Source organism: Erpetoichthys calabaricus, chromosome 4, assembly GCF_900747795.2.
Source record: "Erpetoichthys calabaricus chromosome 4, fErpCal1.3, whole genome shotgun sequence".
Classification (NCBI taxonomy): Eukaryota; Metazoa; Chordata; class Cladistia; order Polypteriformes; family Polypteridae; genus Erpetoichthys; species Erpetoichthys calabaricus.
This window is the reverse complement of record NC_041397.2, coordinates 196,384,307-196,402,021: the sequence shown is the minus strand read 5'-3', so window position 1 is coordinate 196,402,021 and position 17,715 is coordinate 196,384,307. Positions and strand designations below refer to the sequence as shown.

The 17,715-nt window shown below is 40.8% G+C and overlaps 1 long non-coding RNA gene across 7 annotated transcripts in view; it reads left to right on the top strand.

Moving 5' to 3' along the window:
* LOC114650484 (uncharacterized) overlaps positions 1-17,715 on the top strand; it is a 605,078-nt gene that overhangs the window by 442,671 nt on the left and 144,692 nt on the right. For all 7 annotated transcript variants that reach the window (XR_007934844.1, XR_007934843.1, XR_007934842.1 and 4 more), the window contains one exon: positions 8,675-8,757. This is a non-coding gene — a long non-coding RNA (uncharacterized LOC114650484). The remainder of the gene's footprint in view (positions 1-8,674; positions 8,758-17,715) is intronic.

Here is a 17,715-nt window from a genome sequence, read left to right as displayed (position 1 = left end):
GTAAACATTTTCAATGTGGTTATGAATTCTAATATTCCCTTTTATCAGAGCAAATTCATTGGCTAAACAAGTTAATCCATTCAAAATCTTCCAGTTAAATAATGAAGCACATAATCAAGGAAAATATAGCATTGTTTCAAAATACATTCCATCAGAGATTAGGAAAAATTTAGTTACGCAGAAGTGCTGAAGTGTATAACCCTTACAGTTTTTGGAAGACATCCCTGTAAAATATTGGGATAATATTACTATCAGTTAACCAAAGACTATATGGAACTGATCCACCTCTGCCACTTTGTAAAATTTTATAGAAGTTTTTAGAATTTTTTAGAAGCAAAAGGACAATAACAAACAAGGATTGTAGCCTAAAATATAATTAAAAGGATATTTCATGTAAATAGCAGTTTGTGTAATTTTTTTAAATACAACATCCAAAATAACATAGTATCCTAATTTTGTTTTCTTTATGAAAGAAGATTAAACATAAACAAGAAATAACCGACATACACAATCTTGGTACGTTGTGTCATATTGTATGGAAAAATCACAATAAACTACATTGTATTCCCTGCAGTTCGACTATAATATACTGGACTGTTGTCTTTCTTTCATAGCTAAAAATTTTATAAAATAACTTTTCTTCCTGAAAGATGTACTGTTGAAGTGGTTTACAATTTCTAGTTTGAAGGGATTTTTGACTTTGATAAACCTGAAACACTCTAACGTGTAAGTAAAAACAAAATTCTATAAATCATTCCAAATTAATAGTAACATTCAGTAAAATAACACCCTTCAATCAACTTAATCCACTTAATTTCAGGACTGACTAACACTCATATTTCCTATTTAGAATCATAAGTCAACTTCATATACCCTCATTGAGCAAATTATTAGTAACAGCATACTAACACAGGATAGCACATCCTTTGCTCTCAGAACAGCCTGTTTTTGTAGCATGGATTCAACAAGATGGAAAACATTACTTTCAGATTATAGTCATGTTCCATGTTGACATGACTGCATTATGCAGTTTCTGCAGAGTTGTCAGCTGCTCATTCATGCTTAAACTCTCCTGTCCTAAAACATCCCAAAAGTGTTCTATTATATTCAGATATGATGGCAGGGAAGGACACTGAAGAACACTGAATTTATTGTCATTTTCATGAAACCAGTTTGAGATCATGTTTCCTGTGTAACATGGGGCATTATCGTGCAGGAATTAGCAATTAGAAGTTGGATAAACTTTGGCCATGAAAGGATGCACATGATCAGCAACAATATTCATATAGGCCATGGTATTCAAGTTATGATTGATTGATATTAACAGACCCAAGTGTGCCAAGAAAACTTTCCCCACACCATCACACCACCATGAGCAGCCTGCTCCCTTGACACAAGGCAAGTTGAGTGCATGGAATCATGCTGTTGGCATTAAATTCAGATCCTAACATTTGTGTGTCATTTTTCCACTCTTTGATTGTACAGTTTTGGTGACCCTGTGCCCATGGCAGCCCCAGATTTCTGTACTTGGTGGCAGCAGTGGAACCCAACATGTTCTTCTGCTTTTGTAGCTCATCCATCCAAGGTTCAACATGTTGTGAATTCTGAGATGGTTTTTCTGTTCACCACAGTTGTACATAGTCGTTATGTGAGATACTGTAGCCTTTCTGTTAACTCAAACCAGTCTGATCATTTTCTGACCGCTCTCATCAGCAAGGTATTTCTGTTTGCAGAACTGCCGTTCACTAAACATTTTTTGTATATTGCACCATTCTGAGTAAACTCTAGAGAATTGGCAGTTACAGAACCACTCAAACCAGCCTGTCTAGCACCAACAATCATTCAATGATTCACTGAGATAACATTTTTCCCCCATTCTGGTGTTTGATGTAAACATTGATTGATGGTCCTGAGCTGTATCTGCATCATTTTAGTCATTGAGCTGCTGCTACTGTATGTGATTGGCTGATTAGATAGTTGCATGGGTAAGCAGGTATACAGATTCTCCTAATAAGTTACATGTATAACATGAGTGTATAAAATTTGAGGAATTTTACAAGGAAAATCCAACACAGAGCAAAGACCATTCAGACACAAAGCAAATGAAAAATTCCTTACAGATAACAAATGGTTGAGAGATTTGAACTCAGAATGTTTCATCAGTGAGGTGGTAGCACAAACTACTGTGACATCTCATTACTTTAAATGACTGTATCACTATTTATACCTGTGAATTTGCATTTGGCAGTGGCACATCTAGCAGAAATTACAGAAGTGTCCTATTATAAGTCCTTACCAGTATTACACATTTTCACACTGCATTTACACAGTTGACTTTGCAAACTTTTTAAATTCCCAAAATGTTGCATTTAAATTACTCTAGTGTGGTTTTTATTTATTTTAGGATGTGTTTCTGCTAGGAAATGAACATTCTGCCACATGTATGGCCTTTTGCAGACTAGAGCTGATTTTACTTCCAAATTTCACTGTAATGTACAACTATTAGAGGGCCCTGATACAGAGAGCCATCCATTTAGCATGTTGCTTCACCCACCATTAAACGCTTTTATAGTTAGACCTGAAAGTGGAAGCATTTATGAAAACAACAACAATAAGGCTAGTCATTCATGCAGTGATGAGAAAAGTCTAGTTTTTCATAAATTGCAAAATATGTAGAGTATATTTCCCAGCTGGTTCTATAGAAGTCAGCTTTTTGCCATAATTGACTGAGAAGTCCAGTCCTTAATGCAAAGAGACAGTGTCGTATTCTGTTTAGGACCTGCTTCTGAAAATCTCTTTTCCATCCCCTATCCTTCCATGACTTTGTCTTCTATCCATCGAATTTCTGCTTGATAAATCATGTAGCACCATTGCTTATGTTACTGTTATGCTTTTTAGTGTATGTCACAATTAACATTCTCTTTCATAATAGTATCTTATGCAACACAATAACCACACTGAATGGAATACCAGTTGATTGGAATGCACATTCACTCATTTTGGTAAGTTTAGTTTCACCAATTGTCATAACATACATGGAATATAGGAGTACGCTGAAATTCCCAAAGGTCACACCGGAATTGTAATTTCTTACTCAGTCTGAAAAGATATACATGCATAAATACATACACTGGTCAAAAAAATGAAGGGAACACTTAATCATCACAGTCCTGACACCAAGTCAGTTAAGCTTCAAGGATATCAATCTGTCCAGGTAGGAAGCCTAAGCGAATGTGAATCAACTTCACCTGCTTTGGTGCAAATATAAGTGGCAACAGGTGCACTGGAGAGGCAACAGCAAGACAACCCCCAAAAAGGGAATAGTTTTCCAGGTGATTGCCACAGAGAATTGCTCTCTCCTTATCCTGATTGATTCTTCTCTAGTTTTGTGGTTTGCTAGTGTCCTTGTCACTACTGGTAGCATGAGGCAGTACCTCCAGCCAATTCAGGTTGCACAGGTAGTCCAGCTCCTGCTGTGCTGTTTGCTGTGTTTCCCAGGACAGTCTCAAGAGCATGGAGGAGATGCTAGGAGAATGGGCCATTACACAAGGAGAGCTGGACAGCGCTGTAGAATGGCATCAGCTCTGCTCCTTTGTGTGAGGATGAACAAGAGGTTCACTGCCAGAGCCTTATAAACCAGCTGGCTACTGGTGTGCAAGTTTCTGACCAAACTGTCAGAAACAGACTCCATGAGGGTGGTATGAGGGCACAACATCCTCTAGTGGGACCTGTGGTCACATCCTGTAACTGTGCAGCTCAATTGACATTAGCCAGAGAATAACACAAGTGGCAGCTCTGCCATTGGTGCCCCGTTCCCTTCACAGATAACAGCAGATTCACACTGAGCATATGTGACAAACGCGAAAGTGTGTGGAGACACCGTGGTAAATGTTATGCAGCCTGCAACATCATCCAGCATAACCAGTTAGGTGGTAGGTCAGTGATGATCTGGAGAGGCACATCCTTGGTGGGTCGCACAGATCTTCATGTGCTAGGCAACAGTAACCTGACTTCTGTTAGGTACCGGGTTGAAATCCTTCAAACCACTGTCAGACTTTGGGTTGGTGCAGTGGACCCTGGGTTCCTGCTGTTGCAGCACAATGCCTGGCCACATGTGACCAGAGTGTGTAGGTAGTTCCTGGGTGACGAATTCATTAATGCCATTGACTGGCCCACATATTCCCATATCTTAATCCATTTGAGAACCTCTGAGACATTATGTATCAGTGCATACAGTGCCACCAAGTAGTGCCACAGAATTTCCAAGAGCTCACTGATGCCGTGATTGAGGTCTGGGAGGATATCCCCCAAGACACCATTCACTGTCTCATCAGGAGCATGTGTTGGCCATACACACTACTTAGTCACATTATGAGTTGCTATGATGAAATTTACACAAGTTGCATCAGCCTGTGATTTCAATTTTAGACTTTTTGGTGTGATGTTGAATTCAGCCCTCAGTGAGTTGGTGATTATGGTTTCCATTGACAGTTGTGAAATCATTTTGTTCTCAATGAACTACACAGTACTCCTCAGTAAAGATTTTCAACTTGAATATTTCGAGATCCAGTGTATTTAAGTGTTCCTTTAATTTTTTGAGCAGTATACATAAATACATCCATCCATCCATTATCCAACCCGCTATATCCTAACTACAGGGTCATGGGGGTCTGCTGGAGCCAATCCCAGCCAACACAGGGCGCAAGGCAGGAAACAAACCGCGGGCAGGGCGCCAGCCCACCGCAGTACATAAATACATTGAAAAATAATTCAAGAAGCATTAATTTTATGCAAAACTAGTATTTTTATTTCATAGTCAAAATGTAAAATATTTATTCACTAGATAAAGCAATAAATGTTGTTAACAAATTAACAGAATGCATTTATACAACTTACTAACAATTTGTAAACACATGAATGAAACTTTATCTCCAGGACTATCCTTACCATGACAAAAGTGTGAGAATGTCATGATCATGAGATGATAAAATACTTCAATTTGCTTATGTGCTAAGAGTCAATTAAAAAGAAAGCAGGATATAGAAAATATTTTATTATGAATTAATAAAATAGGGGCGGCACGGTGGTGCAGTGGTAGTGCTGCTGCCTCGTAGTAAGGAGACTTGGGTTTGCTTCCTGGGTTCTCCCCGTGTCTGCATGGGTTTCCTCCGGGTGTTCCGGTTTCCTCCCACAGTCCAAAGACATGCAAGATATGTGCATTGGCAATCCTAAATTGTCCCTAGTGTGTGCTTGGTGTGTGTGTGTGTCCTGCGGTGGGGATATACAAAAATATACAAAACACAATAAATTAATTGAAAAACAAACAAACAAAAAAAAATTGGTGCAGAAATAGCAAAATGACCTTGGAGTGTAACAGTCTGAGAATTCGGGAGGAAGCATTGAAATTGCCCAGTAGCAGTGGGCGGAAATGATCCCCACAGGTGCTTCTTAGCACATCTTGGAGAAATGAGCCTGTGACTAATAGTGCTCCAAAAGAGTGCCAATTGGATGGGATATTTCATGATGGCACCAAGTTCTTCTACCATATTCTTTTTCAGTGTGTCCAGGGTCAGCTCAGTAATGGAGCAGGTCTTCCTGTTAAGTTTATTCAGGCATTGTGCATCTTTTGAAATCAAGATGGTTCTCCAGGATACCACAGTATTGCACAATACATTGCCTACTACAGACTGGTGAAACATTGCCAGCACCTTGTTCCAATCATCGAAAGACCGAGTCTCCTCTGGAAGTACAGTCTGTTTTGGCCCTTCTTGTACATCACACAGTGTTGTCCAACCAGCCCAGTTTGCTGTGTATATGAATCCCCAGGAACTTGTAGCTCTGCGTCACTTCCACATCCTCCCACTGAATGGTGACTGACCTTGAAGGGTCTTTGACATTTTGGAAATCTACCACCAACTGTTTTGTCTTGCTGAGGTTGAGCTGCAGGTGGTTCTCCCTGTACCACAATATGAAATCCTCCACAATCCTCCTGTACTCCGACTCACCTATATTATTAATGGAGCATATTATGGAGGTGTCATCTGAGAATTTCAATAAATGGCAAGTGTTGGTACTGAACCGCAACTCTGTTGTGTAGAAGGTAAACAGGAAGGAAGACAGGACAGTTCCCAAAGGTGCCTCCTGTATATACATTATCATTTCTGAAGCTCAGCCCTTGAGCCTTACAAGCTGCTGTCTGTTGGGCAGGTCGTCCATGATCCAGGAGATTGTGGGGGCATCAAGATGCATAGTCTTGAGCTTTTTCCCCAGTTGATGATGCAGAATGGTGTTGATGGCACTGGTCATATCAAAGAACATTATTCTGATTTGTTGGCTTTGTCCAAGTGGAAGTAGACTCTGTGGAGCACAAAGATCAGAATATCCTCTACACTTATATGTGCCTGTTAGGCAAAGTGCACAGCATCAAGATGTTCTGAAACCAGGGGTCAGAGCTGTTTGCAGACCAGCCTGCAAAAGGTCTTCATGACATATGAAATAAGAAAAACTGGTCTGAAGTCGCTGGGAGCAGCCAAGCTGGATCCTCTGCTGATATTACCTTTCCATTTCACAGTCATCGGAATTTGCTGTAAAATAAAACACCAGTGTTTGTAGATTCTGTTTCCTTAAAAAGTATGGAAAATGTCAAAGCTTTGACTGGTCTTGTTTTGATATAGTTTAGTGAAGCAATAACATCTGTTATTACATTGCTGAGCTTGGGACTAAGCTGTTGAGATGTAAACACCTCTCTGTGAATAACTCATTGTGTCCATTGCCCTTTGGGAGAAATATGTTTGATGAGCAGTTGTAAACCCCTTCCATTCCTAGCCATTGCTGGAGCCCTGTCTGTGCAGATCTCCACACAGTCTACCCATTTCGCAACAGCCTCTTTCAAGTAGTCATCTATGATTTGACAAGTGTTTATGCAGTACTTCTGTTATTTACATGTGTGCAGTAAAACAAATTCTCCTTCAATAATTTCTATTAACATCTGACGTATGTTAGATGTAATAGACAGTCTTTGTTGCTGTTGGTTGCCTCGTTCAACTGAAGGAGTGAAATGTCTGTCTCTGATATTGTCAATAAGCTGCTCCTCCATTTCTTTTGACATGTTATAATAGTGGCTCACAATGGTACTGTGTGATAGAGAAAAAAAGTCAGTTTGCCAGCTGTTGCTTCATCGATTGTAGTGGAAACCACAATAATATTGGTGAGGAGAGTTAATTTTGCTCTAGTGTGGGGCATTTTACACTGGCCGAATCGGAAGGCTACTTTGAAGGAAGCAATTTGAGCATTACCAGGCACAGATGCGGTTTTAATAAAACTGCTCTGCTGAGCATGACATTTTTTTCATTTCTTTTTGAGGAAATCATGTGACATGTCCTTGTGTTCATGGTGTAAAGTCTCCAGATGGCATCTCAACTTGTGCAGCTTCAAACTGTTGATGGCGGCTCATATATTAAGACGTGCAACATACTGTGGTGTCTCGTTTGTACCAACCATAGTACTGGTAAAGCTGTGGGAGAAATGCAGTATGCCTTATCGTGTTTTCTTATCTTTTTTTGTAGCTATAACACTTGGGGCAGTTGGGGTTGGTTCATCCTCTGCTTTATGTTTTGTGGACACAAATTTCTCCATTGTGTGGGATGGAGTGGAGCCAGCTGTACATGGGTTAGGATGCTCGACCGTTGGATTGTGTTTGCTGATAGACTTGATTTGGGACTAAGGCAAAAGTTCACATTGCTAGAATGTAAGACCTACCGCTGAATTCCAGTACAGGAGACGGTGACTTGTATGGAGATGCATAAATAAAGAGTATTAAGACTAGTGAATTGAATATATAAATAAACATTTAATCCTACCTGCATCTGATCCTACCCTATCCATGCTCCATAGCAGTGTTTACTTGTTGGTAGCCCCAATCATGAATGTTCATCCTTCTGGAACCACCTGTGACACTACCTGTAATGATTTTATCATTATTATTGTTTTATTTTTTATTAAATTTCAAATATTCATTTTTCTAACTTTATTAGATGTACATTTACTACATTTGCCTAAAGTACAATTACTTACTGTCTCTGCATTATTTTATGAGATGACTTTGGAAATTTTCCAGTTTTTCTTTAATGTCCCCCAAGACATTTATATAAGTGGCAAATGTATTAGGAACCAATCAGAAACACTCTATTGCTTCATAACTCTTTAAATCCTTTCCTGACCATCTTTAAATTTTTCATTAATATTTTGTATTTTTTGGCATCATCTTGAATACTCCCAGATGCTTCTGATTACATTTAAGTCTGCTGATCAAGGATAAATATTTGCAGGTTTCATGTTATTTAGCAAGGGTGCCTTTGTGCAGACAAGGCGGATCACCAGCAGTAACTGTTGCATCTTCTTTATTGGGTGAACATCACAAAAAATGTCATTGTTCTTTCTTCTGTAAAAGTGGATTTTTTAAATAAGTTAAACCTTATAGCTTTTTAACTGCACCATACATTCTGCCCTCTTCTTTTACAATTGTGCTGCTGCCCAGAATTGGCAAGTGTTTGTTTGATTCATGAATATAAAGCAACGTAACATTTTCTGAATTTTAATGTGGAAAATGAATAATGTATACTTTGTTAAAGTTCATGCATACATACATTTACTGAATTTCCTTTCTGTATTATAGGGTAAAGGGCAGGCTCAGCCTACACCGGCAGCCCTGGGGACAAGTCTGGGCAAACTTTTGGTAGGACACTAATTCATCATAAGGTATATTCATTCACATATATTGTCTTACTAATATTTGGATAATTTAGAGAAGCTACACAACTAAACATTAAAGTCTATGGTACGTGGGAGGATGCCAAACTAAACAGAAAAACTCAATTTAAATACTGGGAAACATGCAAACAAGCTGAAGAATGTTAGTCCCTAAATCTATGAGACAAATTTGTATCTCCACAATAAAAACAAAGATGGCACAATGTCATGGTAGACAGCACAGCTTCAGAGTACTTGGCTTAAATTACAGCTCAGCCACTTTCATCTGTGTAGACCTCTTCTATGTATTCTAGCTTTTCCTCACCCATTTCAAATGTATGCAAGTTAAGTAAACTGGTGACTCTAAATTGCCCCTTTATGTCAGATCCCAGAATTAATGGTTATGTTATAACTAAAAATAAATATGTTATGGCTTACATACTATATATGATTTATTTATCGATTTTATGATTGGCTTATTTTAATTCTGCAATAAGAGGAGCTGGAGTGTGGTGCAGTGCAGGGCTCCACATGGACACTACAATAAAAACATTATATGCGTGACAGAGACCAAATCTTGATATTGTGTCAGTAATCGCAGTGCATACCCAGTCACACACAAATACACACTCAGTCAAGGTTAGAGAGCCAAAGTAGACCCCTGGACAGATAATTTTATTTAGGACTTGACATAATCTGAAGCGATTCTGATAAGTGAAGAATAATTACATGTGAACATGACTTGGAATGTGATTGGTTAAATCTGAATACCATTATAAGGGGTGGTGATGTGTTTTTGCACTTGCACAACAGCAAACCAATGCATTAATAAGGATGCAGCAAGTATCAAACTTCTGTTATTTTACTTACTGAAGATATACAGTATACAACAATTCCAGGAAAAAAATTAGCATTAATACCTAGGTGTACCATATTGTCCATATATTTATTATTAAATTCTCACATTTCCTCCCACCCAGCCTTGATGTGTAACAGTATTTTTGTTTAATTAGCAAACAAATATATGGCAAAAATAAACTTAAAAGTATCTATACAAAACATTTGTATATTGGGAAACCCCATTTACCAAAGCAAACAAAACTTTTAAGTACTTGTGTGTTAACATTGACTACAAGTTCAGCCTTTCAAGATGTTTGCGCATCCTCTCAGGATAGCGCCTTTCTTGTGTTGGTGAAGCAGGCATTTGAGATGAGGTTGATTTAGCAGATTCTTGAGGCTGAGTTTCACCAGTAGCAACGAACACATCAGGTGTCATAAAAGTAATTTCATTTGAAGGCTGAGGAACAATCATCTCCACAGTAGTGTCTTATGCTGTGAGATCCTGATCCTGTGAATCTAGCAGCTGCTGAATATGTCTACACCAGACTGTGTCATGGCCAACCTGTGTTAGTCCATGACACAATCTTACAAAGGTATGATCTCTGATTTGAGTGTCGGTAGTCTCTGGCAAGTACATTTTGTCCAACTTCAAGTATTCTAAGCTAGTTTTTAGTTTTGGACATGTTTATGCAACTCAGGCTTCAGCAGATCCAAACACAACCTCAAACTTCTTCCCAAGAAAAGCATTGCTGGTGTCTGACCTGTGATTGAGTGAGCTGTGTTTCGATAGGCTACAAGGAAGTTTACAATTTTCTCATGTGCAGAACCTTTTTCCTTTTCCATCGCTTTCATAGATAGTTTGAAAGACTGAAGAAAACATTCAATGAGACCATTTGTTGGAGGATGGTGTGCTTAATGCCATTCTTTTTGACAAACGCCTGGAACTCTGTGGTTGTAAACAGAGTTCCAATGTCGCTGACTAGTTGATCTGGAAGACCTATACATGCAAGTATAGTGTGGAGTATATCTATGGTTTTAGATGATGTTGCTTTTTCACTGCAAAAAATTCTGACGATTTAGAATGTGCATCAACTACAACAAGAAACATTCCCTCATGGAAAGGTCCTGCATAGTCAGTGTGAAGTTATTGCCAGACCTTGGCCATTCCCAGGTATGAAGGGGAGCGTTTTGGGGCTGTGGTGGAGTCTGTTGGCATCCTGTGCACGACTTGGTCAGATTCTCTATGTTAAGGTTGATTCCAGGCTACCATATGTAGTTCTGGCCTAAGCATTTCATCTTTACAACACCTAAATGAACTTCATGAAGTGCCTCAAGTATTTTTGGACAAAGTTTTGGAGACACAATCACTCTTGTTCCCCACATAATGCATCCTTGACAAAATGATAACTGTTCACGTCTATTTGTGTACAGTAATCCCTTGCTATATCACGCTTCGCCTTTCGCGGCTTCACTCCATCGCGGATTTTATATGTAAGCATATTTAAATATATATCGCGGATTTTTCGCTGCTTCACGGGTTTCTGCGAACAATGGGTCTTTTAATTTCTGGTACATGCTTCCTCAGTTGGTTTGCCCAGTTGATTTCATACAAGGGACGCTATTGGCAGATGGCTGAGAAGCTACCCAGCTTACTTTTCTCTGTCTCTCTTGCGCTGACTTTCTCTGATCCTGACATAGGGGGATTGAGCAGGGGGGCCTTTCGCACACCTAGACGATACGGACGCTCGTCTAAAAATGCTGAAAGATTATCTTCACGTTGCTATCTTTTGTGCAGCTGCTTCCTGAAACGACATGCTGCACAAGTGCTTCGCATACTTAAAAGCTCGAAGGGCACGTATTGATTTTTGCTTGCTTGTTTTTCTCTGTCTCTCTCTCTCTTTCTGTGCTCTTGACGGAGGGGGTGTGAGCTGCCGCCTTCAACAGCTTTGTGCCGCGGTGCTTCGCATACTTAAAAGCCAAACAGCCCTATTGATTTTCCTCTGCCTTTATGATAGTCTCTGTCCTGACTCCTTTGAAGAGAAAGATATGTTTGCATTCTTTTAATTGTGAGACGGAACTGTCATCTCTGTCTTGTCATGGAGCACAGTTTAAACTTTTGAAAAAGAGACAAATGTTTGTTTGCAGTGTTTGAATAACGTTCCTGTCTCTCTACAACCTCCTGTGTTTCTGCGCAAATCTGTGACCCAAGCATGACAATATAAAAATAACCATATAAACATATGGTTTCTACTTCGCGGATTTTCTTATTTCGCGGGTGGCTCTGGAACGCAACCCCCGCGATGGAGGAGGGATTACTGTACTCCAGGAGATCAGCATCACTTCTAGAAGGCCAACCTTTTATTATCAAGTCAAATAATGTGGCCATAGTGAGATCTCGACTACCCTGTTTTTGAATTTGAGCACTTGTAATTGGTAAGGGCTCCAGTTGTGCTAGGTAGAAAATTTCAGCTAGATTGGAAAGGTTTTTAATTCCATTAAACTCACTTGATAGGCGAGAGAGTCTATCTGCATTTACATGTTGTTTTGTGCCTCTGAATTCAATTTGGTAGTCATGGCCACCTAAAAATAAAGCCCATCTTTATAAGTGTGCTGCAGCCAATTCTGGAACAGACATCTGAGGATTGAAAATAGCACCAAAGGGCTGATGATCAGTGACTAATATGAAATGTTTACCATGTAGATGTTGATTAAATTTCTTCACCAACCACACTAGGCTTAGGCTTATCCTGTCTATCTGTGCATTCTTTTCAGCAGCACTTAGGGACCTTGATGCAAAAGCAATTGGTCATTCTGTGCCATCAAGCATCTTGTGAGACAGAACAGCACCTCTGCCATATGGTGATGCATCACAAGCCAGGCGCAATGGCAACTTTGGATTAAAATGTGGCAGCACTTTATCAGATGTAATCAGCTACTTGGCAGTTTTAAATGCTTATGCACTATTTTATGACACTCCCATTTACTTCCCTACTGCAGTAAACAGATTAGTGGTTGTTACAATGTTGAAAGGTTTGGCTAAATTCTGTGCTAGTAATTTATAAGGCCTAGGAAAGAAAATAACTGGGTCACATTATCAGGTTGGGTTGCCTTCAAGATTTCATCAGTCTTGTCCAGGGATTTATGTAGGCCATTCTTATCAATAATATGTCCACAGTACTCTAGGGAGTCATTATAAAGAGCTGGCATTTACTTTTATTGGTTCTCAGTTTAATTGTACCAGTCTAGTAAGGACTACTTCAAGGTTTGCCAGATGTGCACTATTATCACTATCGGTCACAATTATGTCATCTAAGTAACACTGAGTACCAGGAATGTCCTATAGCACCTGATCCATTGCTCTCCGTCACATGGCAGGAACTGACTAAACTCCGAAAACCAGTCTGTTATAATGGAAGAGTCCTTTGTGAGTAGTAATTGTGAGGTGCTTTTTAGATGACTCATTTAATTCCATCTGTAAATACGTTTGGGTCAAATCTATCTTTAAAAAGTACTCACCACCAGCAAGTGAGGCAGAGATATCCTCTATGCATGGTAAAGGATATTGATTGACATGCAGTACAGAGTTTATTCTGATTTTAAAGTCACCACAGATGCGACCATTTTTCTTGATCACTAGCATGATGGGTGTTGCTCACTCAATCCAATTGACTTTAGAGAGGATATAGTGAGCCAATCGTGAATTCAGCTTTTCTTCTGTAGGACATGTGTTCTGCCCTGAGGTGATCTGATTTATTTTATTTTTTTTTTATAGACTGCCAGTTAAGCTGGATACATTTTTTCCATTCACGTCCAGATAATGGAATTCCCCCTCTTGGTAGCACATATAAATTGATCAGATGTCTTGGTCTTTCATATGCAATTTTCACCTTAAGTTTACCAATCGGAACACTCTTTTCACCTGTGTATGTTTTCAGTATTAGTTGCATTTCAGTTTCACATTTGGGAATCTTTTTCTGAAATAATTGACAGGGCTGATCCAGTGTCTAACTTCTTTTTTAATGTCACTCCTTCAACTTTGTGTGTCACACATGTTATTTTGCAGTTAATGTGTTTAATAGAATGAAGCTCTAGACAACACAAATGTTCATTTTCAGATTCCCTGGAGTTGGTTTTGTCAATATCGTGGACCTTTTTACTATTATTACAATTTTACGCAACTTTCCTTTATTTTCTTTCATTCTGCACATGTTCTGGATGTGCCTTTTTATTACACTGCCTGCAATCTTTATATTTAAACCAACATTAAGTCAGAATGTGCAATTTTTTTTCCAAATCTAAAACAAGACTGCATTTTCTCAGCATGCTTTGCTACAGTCTTATTGACACTGCACTGTGAAGTCACTTTTCACTGAAGTTCCCGGATGTCTTTTTCTGCCATTTCCTTAGAAATCGCTATTTCCAATGTGCAATGCAATGTTAATTCTCTTTCTGTGAGGAGCCATTTCTGCATACTCTTGTTGTGCAGCCCACATGTGAGTCGATCTCTTAGCACGTCGGACAAGCCCTCGCTAAACTGGCAGTTCTCCGAAAGCCACCTTAGCTCAACAATATAGTCCCCAATTGTCTAATTTTTCTGTGGATTCCATTGATGAAAATGAAACCGCTTGGCAATAATCATCAGCTTTGGTTTTAAATGTGCTTGCAATAAATCCACAATACGTTTAAATGATTTTTCTGCTGGTTTCATTGATGCCATTAAACTGTGCAACAATACGTTTTCGGGCCCATTGCACTTAAAAGCTCAGCTATCTTTCTCTCATTTCCAATATCATTTGTGAGGAAGTACTGTTCAAGTCTCAAAGTTCCTCCTCCTCAGTGCTATCAAAAGCAGCCATTTGTACTATGCATCCTTACATTTTGTTTTTGATTCTTTAACACTAGAATTACCAGAGTCTACGAAAAAACTCGTAGATCCGGCCCACCTTAAAACCGTTCTCACCTCTCCTTTGTCTTCTAAATGTGCCGATTAACACGAGCAGCAACAGCCGGCTATTCAATCCCCCACCGCTGCAGAACGTTCACTAAGTTCTATGGCTCAGGCGCCGCCAAGAGTGGCAGCCTTTTCAGCAGCTCCGTGTACGACTTTATTTTTCTACTATTATTTTTCTCTTTTTTATTGATCACTCCTATCACTTTATTTTATGTGGATTCGTTCCCTGGACACACTTACTTTTACAACATGGGCATGGATTTTTACACGCCGAGACTTGTCTATTCAAGTACTCAACTTCGAGCGCTGAGAACAAATGCCAGTGCCGGTGTGGTTACATATTTACCCGACGAGGTAAGAAGGCGGTATCATGGCAGCAGAGCCGGCACTAAGCTAAAAATGAAGCGGCTTGTGAGAAAGTGGTGTTTTAAGCCTTCTGTGCCTTCTGTGATTCTGGGAAATGTGAACTCAATCTCAAATAAGATCGACGAACTGGCTGTGCTGGTGAAAAATGTCAGAACCTACAGAGAATGCAGTTTGTTGTACTTTTGCGAAACGTGGCTAACTACCACCATCCCAGATACTAACGTGGAGCTACCCGGGTTTAGCACAATTAGAGCGGACAGAGATGCAAGTACCGGCGGGAAGCACAAAGGAGGAGGACTCGCTCTCTATGTTAATACACGGTGGTGTAACTCTGGACATGTTAATGTCAAAGTCTCCATTTGCTGCAGGGACATCGAACTGTTGGCCGTAAGTTTGCATCCCTACTACTTCCCCAGAGAGTTTGGACACGTCATTGTTGTTATTGTATACATTCCTCCTCGGGCAGACGTGGAGTCAGCGAGTGACATCATCCAATCTGCTGTTGCTAAGTTACAAACGCAGCACCCTGAGGCACTTGTGCTAATCGCTGGAGACTTTAACCATGTGACGCTGGACAAAACATTACCTGCCTTCTCCCAGTATGTGGACTGTAACACCCGGGGAAATAAGACTATTGATTTACTGTATGCAAACGTTAAAGACGCATACAGCACCACCCCGCTGCCTGCGATTGGGAAAGCAGATCATAACCTGGTTCTGCTTCAGCCTCACTACAAACCAAGAGTGAGGGTCCTACCTACAACCACAGGCTCATTCAGGAAGTGGTCCCTGGAGGCAGAGAAGGTTCTGAGAGAATGCTTTGGAACTACAGACTGGGATATCCTGCAGGGATCACATAGTGAGAACATTGAGGAAGTTGTTGACTGCACTACTGACTACATCAACTTCTGTATGGACATTGTAGTTCCAGTAAGAACTGTACGCTGCTATGCTAACAACAAGCAATGGATTACAAGTGACATCAAGGGCCTTTTGAACCAGAAGAGAAGGGCTTTTAAAGGTGGTGACCAGAATGAGCTCAAGCACGTGCAGAAGGAACTCCGAGTCCAGCTCAGGGCGGCGAAGCAGTAGTACAGGAGAAAGCTGGAGCAGAAGTTGCAGAATAACAGCATGAAGGAAGTGTGGGATGGGATGAAGATCATCACTGGCTGCAGCTCGAAGCAGGGTGCCACCATCGAGAGACGTGAAGAGAGCAAACCAAATGAGCAACTTCTTTAGCAGGTTTGACCACCCTAACCCACTCTCACTCTCACCTCAGAGTACTGCACCCTCCACACATCCTTCTGTTGATACCAGCATAGGAGAGACATCCCCACCCACAATTAAAACAGCGCAGGTGAGGAGAGAGCTAAGGAGACTTTGTGCCAGCAAAGCAGCGGGTCCAGATGGAGTATCGCCGTGACTGCTGAAGGTCTGTGCATCTGAGCTGGGGGGTCCTCTACAGCGCATCTTCAACCTGAGCCTGGAACAGGGGAAAGTCCCGAGGCTTTGGAAAACATCTTGCATCACCCCAGTCCCAAAGGTATCACGTCCTAGTGAGCTGAATGACTTCTGGCCTGTTGCTCTGACATCACATGTGATGAAGACCATGGAGAGGCTGCTGCTTCACCACCTGAGGCCACAGGTTCAACACGCCCTTGACCCTCTGCAGTTTGCATATCAGGAGAAGGTGGGAGCGGAGGATGCCATCATCTATATGCTACACCGATCCCTCTCCCACTTGGACAGAGGCAGTGGTGCTGTAAGAATTATGTTTCTAGACTTCTCTAGCGCCTTCAACACAATCCAACCTCTGCTCCTTAGGGACAAGCTGACAGAGATGGGAGTAGATTCATACCTGGTGGCATGGATCGTGGACTATCTTAAAGACAGACCTCAGTATGTGCGTCTTGGGAACTGCACGTCTGACATTGTGGTCAGCAACACAGGAGCGCCACAGGGGACTGTACTTTCTCCGGTCCTGTTCAGCCTATATACATCAGACTTCCAATACAACTCGGAGTCCTGCCATGTGCAAAAGTTCACTGACGACACTGCTATCGTGGGCTGCATCAGGAGTGGGCAGGAGGAGGAGTATAGGGACCTAATCAATGACTTTGTTAAATAGTGTGACTCAAACCCCCTACACCTGAACACCAGCAAAACCAAAGAGCTGGTGGTGGATTTTAGGAGGCCCAGACCCCTCATGGACCCCGTGATCATCAGAGGTGACTGTGTGCAAATGGTGCAGACCTATAAATACCTGGGAGTGCAGCTGGATAATAAATTAGACTGGACTGCCAATACTGATGCTCTGTGTAAGAAAGGACAGAGCCAGTTATACTTCCTTAGAAGGCTGGCGTCCTTCAACATCTGCAATAAGATGCTGCAGATGTTCTATCAGATGGTTGTGGCGAGCGCCCTCTTCTACGCGGTGGTGTGCTGGGGAGGCAGCATTAAGAAGAAAGATGCCTCACGCCTGGACAAACTGTTGAGGAAGGCAGGCTCTATTGTTGGCATGGAGCTGGACAGTTTGACAGCTGTGGCAGAGAGGCGGGCACTCAGCAGGCTCCTATCAATTATGGAGAATCCACTGCATCCACTAAACAGTGTCATCTCCAGACAGAAGAGCAGCTTCAGTGACATCATCTTTTCCCAGCTCATGCCTTGTATGATTATCTTGGAGTGAATGAAGTGCTGGAGTTTTACAGTGGAAATAATAGATTGCTATTTGGAATGACAAAATGTAGGCATAAACTATACAATGTATGAAGCCTGAAGTCCAAAGATCAAGTAAACACTTTCACAAA